At 28.3% G+C, this 9,473-nt stretch overlaps 1 pseudogene; it reads right to left on the bottom strand.

Moving 5' to 3' along the window:
• Positions 1 to 3,428: 3,428 nt before the first annotated feature.
• On the bottom strand, positions 3,429 to 8,734 carry LOC125847387 (MLO-like protein 12; annotated as a pseudogene).
• Positions 8,735 to 9,473: the final 739 nt, after the last annotated feature.

The following is a 9,473-nucleotide window of genomic DNA, read 5'->3' as shown; positions in this document are numbered from 1 at the left end:
CTAAGTTCATTAGTTTATTAGTATAGCTCATTTTATAAGTTCAACTCAGTTCAGCCCATTAAAAAAAAGTTAAGTGATATGTAGTCCAAATTCATTTACGAGAAATCTAATCAAAACATTATCAAAAGGATATTTTTTTTATATATATTTTATATGTTATATAAAATCATTAGAAACTAAAAAATTATTAAAAAACAAATAAAGTAATTAAAACATAGGAAAAATTGGGTGGATTGGATAATGACCGGTATTTTAGCCCAAATAATTTTTGAAATGGGTAAATAATCCGCTTATAACATGTCCAAATTCAATCAAATTCACTCATTTCACACCTTTGATTGATACATACGGAGTAATTATTTTACTTTTTAAGTGTTAAAACCTTAAATCAAAGGACATTTAACTTCTGCATTTATAAGTTGAAACAAACCTCAATAAAGAATCATATTTAATATGATACGCATTTGGTGGAAAAAGCCGAGCATTAATTCACTTTTTTTTTTAAAAAAAGTTTTTCATCCAGTTTGATATTCATATCAGAATTCGATTAAACTTAGTTTGTGTCGAAAAATTATATATTAGAGGTAAAGTACTCCTTAACAAAGGTGAGTACGCACGCAAGGAAACTCAAACTCCAAACTCTGATTAAAAATGAACGAGTACTTATCATTCCATCACAATTGTTATCTCGTTGATGAGTACTTGAGACATATTAAATGACAAAAGGTACAAAAGGAAATAATAGAGAGTAATATTGTCATTTCAATGGTAAAAAGTATTTTTCTAGGTATAATTTTGTCAAATTAATAAATGCATAACATGTGTTTAAACATATTATAATATACAATTATTGTTTAATTAAATTTAAATAAGATATATTTCAATTTATCAAATCGCATAATTATTATGAGTTAGAATTAATTTAATGTAAATATTCGATACGAATAGGTATTTACCTATTTTAAGTTTTTATATAATCATCCAACATGTCCTTGTTTCTGTACAAGCATAAATTTAACAAATTTCTGTCTCCCTGTCGTTCTGTTAGATTTTCGTCTAACATAATTAATAGAGAGACCGTAATGTAACTGGTCGCCAATAAAAATAGGTGTCGGAATTTTGGTATGTAATATTCTCTACGTTTATTTTTACTTATTTACTATATTAAAATTATATATTTATTTTTACTTGTCCGATTTGGAAACTCAAGAAAGAATGTATCATTTAATTAGTTCTTAATTTATCTTATTATTAATTATAGTCATTTTTCAAAATAATGATTTTTTTATATTTAATAAGTGATATAGAAAAATTATCATTTTATTATTACTTTTTAAGATGTGTGTCAAATTAATACATGACAAATAAAAATGGGAAAAAAATTGTATGAAATAGCAAACTATTAATTCAAATTAAATGATATAGCCATAGTTTATTTTATTTGTAATTCGCAGCAAACATCCCATTTTTTTGTCATCTGATTCGGTATACAATTAGCCATTTTCGGTATACAATTAGTCATTTTATACATTTCGGTATAAAATGTATAAAATGCATTTGTGTTTGTATAAAGCGAGAGAAAGGTGTATATACAAATACAAATACATATATTTTCATCCTACACACTTATAATTGTACAAATTACAATGTATAAATGAATTTATACAAAACTGAACAATTTGTATAATTATACAAATCAAAAGCTCCATAACAAACATAAAATTTGCTATGGACCGCAATTATGCAAACTATAACTATAACAAACCAATATAATTTTTATATATGCTATATGTGAAAGTTGCTCAATAAAAATTGACCAAGGGAATATATTTTCTAAAGTTTTATATCGAAAAGTAGATTTCTATGACATTTATTGTTGAATGATCTTAGCACCAATGTCCTAACATGATTAGATTCGAATATGTTTATATATATACTAGTAANATATATATATATATATATATATATTCGCTTAAATAAGTTGACAAGGATTATTAATTGAAAATAAATGTGGGCGGCTAAGTATTGCATGATTTGCATGTAAATCAAGGCAAATAAGTGGTGCATGTTACTCCTCCGTTCACTTTTATTTGTCAATATTTTAAAATAAATTTTCACTTTTATTTATTATTTCTAACAAATGAACGAAATACAATAAAAAAAAATTGTTTTACCATCAACACTAATTACTTATCCTCCAAACCATTTCCCAAAATTTAAAATTATACTCAATTAATATAAGGGAAAATTGTATGAAATAACAAACTATTAATTCAAATTAAATGTTATAGTCATAGTTTATTTTATTTGTAATTCGCAGGAAACATTCCATTTTTTTGCCATCTGGTTCGGTATACAATTACCCATTTGGTATACAAATGTATAAAATGTGTTTGTGTTTGTATAAAGTGAGAGTAAAGTGTATATACAAATACAAATACATATATTTTCGTCCTATCCACTTATAATTATACAAATACAGATCTTATCATACAAATTACAATGTCTAAATGAATTTATACAAAACCGAATAATTTGTATAAAATTGGATGTGTCTAGCGAATTATACAAATCAAAAGCTCTATAGCAAACATAAAATTTGTTATGGAGCGCAATTATGCAAACTATAGTTATAACATATAAATATAATTTTTATGTTTGATATATGTGAAAGTTGCTCTATCGGAAAAATTGTATATAATAGCAAACTATTAATTCAAATTAAATGCTATAAACATAGTTTGATTTAATTATACCCCATAGCAAACTGTTGCTATTTCGCCTCTCTCCTGGTGAATCTCGCTCGCAACTCTCGTTCTCTCCCTCGCCTCTCTCGCTTTTATACAAACACAAATGTATAAAATGTGTTTGTGTTTGTATAAAGCGAGAGAAAATTGTATATATACATATATTTTCGTTCCCCTCTCTCCCCTCTCCCAGATCTCGCTAGCTAGTCTCTCCCTTGCCTCTCTCGCTTATACAAACAGAAATACAATTTATACATGCAGATACATATATCTTCGTCCTATACACTTATAATTATACAATACAAATATTTCCCTGCCCAGTTCTCTTTTGCCTTTCTCTCTTTCTCACTTTATGCAAACACATATTATACAATTGATCTTTTTGTATATGTATACCGAAACAGAAACAGATTATATACAATTGTTTTCTTTTGTATATGCATGTATAGCAAAATATACATATATATGTTTGCTATGGAACGCAATTATGCAAACTATAGTTATAGCATACAAATATGATTTTTGTGTTTACTATATATGAAAGTTGTTCATCTATCTATGGGTGTCACTCAACGATAAAGTGTATACAAATAATAAGATCACGTTCATTTTAAACATATATACTTTAAATCCTAAATTCGGCCTCTAACAAATTACACTATAAAAATTCTAGTGTTGTGCTTAGAATGTACTAGAGTGAAAGCCACCAAAAGATCCAAATTCTGTGTGCTGCTGAATTTGTCTCTGATCATCTACAATTTCTTCATCATTTTCAGTATCGGTTGATGATGTAACATCCAATGAAGTTTTAAAAGATGGTGAAATATTTAAAGATAATGAATTATCCAAAGAATTTTGTGCTAACAAGTAATTGCTTCTTTTAGCCAATTTCCTCTTTGCTTTTTCTTGCCATCTTCTTATCCCACTAATCATTCCATCAGTGAAAACACTATTTTTAATTTTGGTTCCCATCTGTTAAAAAAAGAAAGTATATACAATTAAATCGAATCGAAAAATAATATTTTATAATAGTAGGGATTGATATATGTAACCTGAGTAACGAGAGCATATAAAGGCAATGTGACATATCCACAGAGAAAATGAACAAGCACTCCCATAACAAGCCTTGTCACAATATCTACTGTTTTATGGTGGAAGCAAGAATTTAACCCATAATTGTACTGTTCAAATAACAATTAAAAAACAACAAATTAGTTAAGAATCTTATTTAAAATGCTAATTAAGTTCCATATTTGGTAAATTTATCTGACTTGTAAGTTGGATCTTCAATTTATATTATATCAAGGGAATTCAATAGTTTATATAAAAAAAAAATCATAACGCTTACCGTTGTCCATGTAAAAAATGCCAACTGAAATGAGTTCTGAAGATTTTTTTTCAGAAAAACAAGAAATTGAAATGAATAAATATAAATATAGAAGTGCATAATAAAGAGGTGAAAATAAAAAGGATAAAATAGTAGTACCTGAAAGAGGATGAAATGCATGAGATGAAGAAGAAGTTTGGGTTTTCCAAACCAAAAGAATTGATCATCAGGTTTAACCACTAAGTTTCCTCTAACAACACTTGACTTATAATTGCTCTCCAAACACATTTTTGTGATTATGCCTTGTAGTTTTGTTCCAACCACCACTAACATCTGTAGTTATTTCATAGGAAAAAGACAATACATGTTGGGATAAGCCAACTTTACGGTGCCATGTTAGCATAAAAGGTGTATACAAATATAGAAAGATTGAGTTCATAAGGTAATAGAACCCGAGTTAAGTTAAGGCATGTCACTAGGATATCGATCATAATTTAGTTACGTTGTACTTATGTCTTATCCCTATATATATATCTAGTCACTAATTTTTAATTATTATTTTTAATTACATACGGGGTAGGTAGTGATTGGAAGGGGAATTAGTAGGGGAGAAATTACGAGGTGGAGACTGGAGAGTCAAATATTCACCAATAAGGTGAAATTCAGATAGTAAACGAAATTTCCTTACCGCTAGAGGAATGAAAGGAAGCCAATAGGTGCTATGGAACACTACAAAAATAAACAAATGAAAATCAATAATATACTAATAAATTTTGCTGACAATTTTGTCACAGTTATTATATAGTACTACAATATTTACCATTTGCATTGAAGAATATGAAGAGCATAGAAAAGGTCCAAATTCATGGGCTGCATCAACAAACAAAACCAAAAATGTAATAGCTACGTAATTAAATTATGAAAAATGCATTTTTCCACATATAATAATAAAGTTACCTAATTCCCACGACAACTTTAAAATCTTTATCTAAAGCTCTTCTTATATACTTGTGGAAATCAAACTCTGTTCCTTCAGCAAAATGTGCCTAATTAATAAAAATTAAAGAGAAGTAAGTATATGCCCTAATCTCAAATATTGTAATTAATTCATCATACATAAAAGCAAAATGAGTTTTGTAAATACCATTATGAATCCATGCCGGAGAGTTAAGTAGTCTACTTTATATACTGATCCATAAAATTGCCTCAACAAACAAACCTAGCTAGCACAAAAAGTAGAATACCGTTGAGAATATAATTAATTAATCAAAATGTTATTTCTAGCAGTTTAAACTTTTAAATGAAATGACCACACATTTTAACATGATATCAGAGCGAGCAAACAAAATTAAAGTAAGTCTATTTACTGGGAAACGCAGAAAGCGGTGTTCACTCCAAAAATTGAGATGCCTCTTTCCGAATGATGTTTGATGAATTAGTTGAAACCTCCTTGGATCTATAAAACATTAATTAATTAGACACCAAAAAAAAGGGAAGATTCTTTTATTGTCAATATAGAAAATCAGAATGTTGTGTATTTGTTCCGTTTCAATTTGTCTGTTCTATTTTGATTAGATATAGAGTTTATAAAAAAAAAAAAGACTTTTGAATTTATGATCATAAATTAAAGATATATTCAAATATGCCAAAATCCTAAACATATATAAAAAATCAAAATTAATTTTTTTTATCAAAATGGAAAGAAACATGTTTAAACGAACTAAACCAAACATGACAACAACAAAAAAAACACCCTGCACGTTTTTTTCTTTCGGGGAAAGAGCATTGAGTTGAACCCTCACGTCTTTGTTTGAAATTGTCATTATTATATATGTTGAAAGTTCAGAGTTTGAAATTTCTATGTACATATTTAGATAATGATATCATTGAAATACAATTACAAATTACTTTATCAATAAGTCTACTGTCTATATTTACTATTGAAAAAAATCAAAAAATTTATAAATAAACATACAATAACAGATTAAAATGTATTTAGTATTACTTCCGATGTTGTCCACTTTTAATTGTCATGTTGCGCTTTTCGAAAGTCAATTTGATTAATTTTCAAAATTAAATTAAATTACATTAATTTGATATTTTAAACAAAAAATTAAGATATTCAAAAACTATACGAAAAGTACTATAAATTTCATTTTTTTGCATATCAATATGATGAAAAAGTACATCGTAAAATATTAATCAAAATTATTATCGTTTGACTCTAAAAAAAGAAACTATGACAATTAAAAATGGACATATAAAAGAATATTCGTTTACGGTATACCTAACTTGCATATTTTTTTCGTGAAACATTTTCCTTATTAAGCCTATATGGTGGGACATAGTAATTGCTCATACAATAATGTGTTTAATTGAGACCAGAAATAAATGTCCCTACAGCATGGAGACGCGACATGAATAATTGATGTTTTAACCCCTAAACAAGTCTCCCTCCGTTCTTATTTAGTTGTTACCATTTTAGGTTTCACGCCTCTTAAGTAACCAGCTAAGTTTATTATTATTATACCCTTATTTAGCTTTCTCTTATAGTCAAGTTTTCAATAAATGAACATGAACTAATTTACTTTGATTAACTAATTTGACCAATGAATATGGATTACTTACTTTCAAGGCTAATAGGTAAAATAGAAAGATTAGTGTCATTTATGTATTGATTTTGTGAAATGATGAATATTAAGAAACATTTATTTTTAATAAGAAAGACACGTAAATAGGAACGGAAGGAATAATTCAGAATAATTAATATTTTACGTTAAAAAGATGTTTAATTCTTTCTTTCTAAATTGCCCTTGCCACATTTCTAATCTTCTCTTAATTCAGAATAATTAATATTTTAGGACAGGAGCTTACCATGTGAAAATTGATAATCTAAGGTTGTTGTTTCTGCCTCCCAAAATTTCCATCTTCTCATCTGACCATTTACCAAAAAACAGTTAGTAAGTAAAAGTAACATACATATGATCACAAAACATATGTGCAAATGTCCAACTCAAGCTACAATATCTTCAATAGTTGCCAAATTGTCTACAAGACTGACAATCAGTTGCACAAATAATAATGTTCAAATATAAGACTTCGATTTCGATTTCCCTACTTATTTGTTTTGTTGGTTTTAATGATGTTTAGAATTGATTGCTCACTACATAATTATCATATTAGTGATAATATGTAGTAGAGTATTTTTTTTATTTTTTGTAATGAAAAATCACTTTATTATATATTGATATCTCTCACACACAAAATCACTTAAAACAATATTTCTGTCACAAAAATAAAAATAAAGGTGATTTTACTACACAATTAAACAAGTTTAATAAATTACCTTAAGTGTTCCAAGACTGAAGGTGAGGATGCAAGAAAGAATATGAAAGAAAGCATGAGCAAATATTAAAAGCTGAAGCTGTTGGACACCTGCTCTTGATAACAAAGATTTCTTTCCCTGAAATTAAAATTTGAACACATAAATATTACTAAAAAAAACACTATTTTCCCTTTGAAAAATGTTTATTTCCACGGATATTTTAATTGAATCGGTGAGAAAAGAAAAAATGTCCAGTTTGCTCTTCCCGGTATTTCAATAGGAATTAATTTTCCAACATGAGTTTTTTCAGTGAGCTAGTTCGGTGGGAATGACATAGGAAAATCATGTTTCATAACATAAATTTCCTATTGATTCGCGAGGAAAAAAGGTCTCTATTTCTAGCAGTGAGAATTCATTTGGACTAAACATCTTGTAGCTTTAATTAAATTTACAATTTAAAAAAAATACCTGTTGTTCACATTTTGATTCCTCCTCAACATCATCACTTGTCAAGCTTTGGCAAGGAAGAAAAGTCTGAGCAGCATCCTTTGGGATACAAATTTTGGCAATAGGCTTTTGGAGAACAGTCAGCAATAAAGAGACAAATCCCAAAAGCATCAACTCTTCAAATTTAAAAAAAAAAACAATTTTATATACAAAAGTTAAGCAACCAATATTCTAGCTAGCTAGCTAAAACAAATAGTAATATATTCATTTAAATTTTGTTAGTATTAATTAGTAGTACCTGATTTGATATTGTTTAGAGCTTGAATCAAAGATTTCCTCCTCTTCTTGTTGAAGTACTACAAGGTTAATGAATTCAAAACCAATCAATATTTGAAGTTGGTTCTTAACCAACAATAGTAAGTGTTGTTGTCGTGTGATTAGTAGGTTACAAATCCAAATTCAAGACGTGAAAATAGTCTCATGCGAAAATAAAAGGTAAGACACGTATAATATATAGATCGATAGATCAGCGTACTCTGGTACTTTTTTAATTAATTTCTCGATCCCATATACATAACGAAAGCTTACTGCACTGAGTTGTCCTATCTATTGCTTATTCTAAAGAGAAAACCAAACTTTAAACTATTACTCCATTATTTTGATAGATAGAGAGCGAGACATACCTTAGCTAAGAGATGAAGGACATGTTCTATAAGAATGGAAATAGTAATTAAAATGAAACACACAACCGCAATAGCCCATGTTGGTGTTGTCTCCAAAGTTATGGCACTACTGTTGTTTGAACCTGCCATATATATGATCTGTCTGATTTTCTCAGGCTAAAAATCTCTTTGTTTAGGAATTTAATGAAAGAGAGAAGATGTCAGTATTATAGCCATTGAGTTGAAAAAAGGTTAGGTTTTGGTCAAAAGATGTAAACCAAATAATATGCGAAGGCCATGACGTCGTTGAGAAGTTCTATAATATTCTTGGTCTCGTTTTCTGTGACATGGAAATGGACATCACAAAGACCAAATTCACTCCCACTGTAGCAAGTATAGTAAAGAATATTAAAGAGTATCAGACACCAACTCCTCAACTTTTTGGGGCCTAATATATTATTTCTTCACCCAAAATAAGTGTGACCTTTTATTAATGTACGTGATATTCGGTAGGGTAACACTTATTTCGAGACAGGGGAATTAAAGTTCTTCACCTATAATGTCTTTAGCCTTAGAGCTAGAAAAAGGTATCAAACAGATCTTGAATTTAAAACATGTTCTTAAACAATTAATCTGGTGAATTGTGATCCAATATATGATTGACCATGCATGTTGATTGGTAGGTTTCAAGGGAGATGTTTAGCCCACTGATATTGAATAACACAATATGAACGAAATTCATAACCAAAAAACAAAAATGGAAAGGAGAAATCATAAAAGAAAATGCTGATAAGCTTAGCTGTTACCATAATATCAAAATCTAAATTTATTATCAGTCATGAAGGAAGAGCTCACTGAAATAAGGTTGTCCGAGGTGAATTTTTTTGTGCCACACGAATTTTACGTATCAAAGCACAAATGCAAGATTATGTATGTACTAATCTCCCAACAAAAACTTCAAAAAA

This window comes from Solanum stenotomum, chromosome 12 (assembly GCF_019186545.1).
Source record: "Solanum stenotomum isolate F172 chromosome 12, ASM1918654v1, whole genome shotgun sequence".
Taxonomy (NCBI): Eukaryota; Viridiplantae; Streptophyta; class Magnoliopsida; order Solanales; family Solanaceae; genus Solanum; species Solanum stenotomum.
Note: the sequence above shows the minus strand (reverse complement) of the source record. Positions and strands in the feature narration are given on the sequence as shown.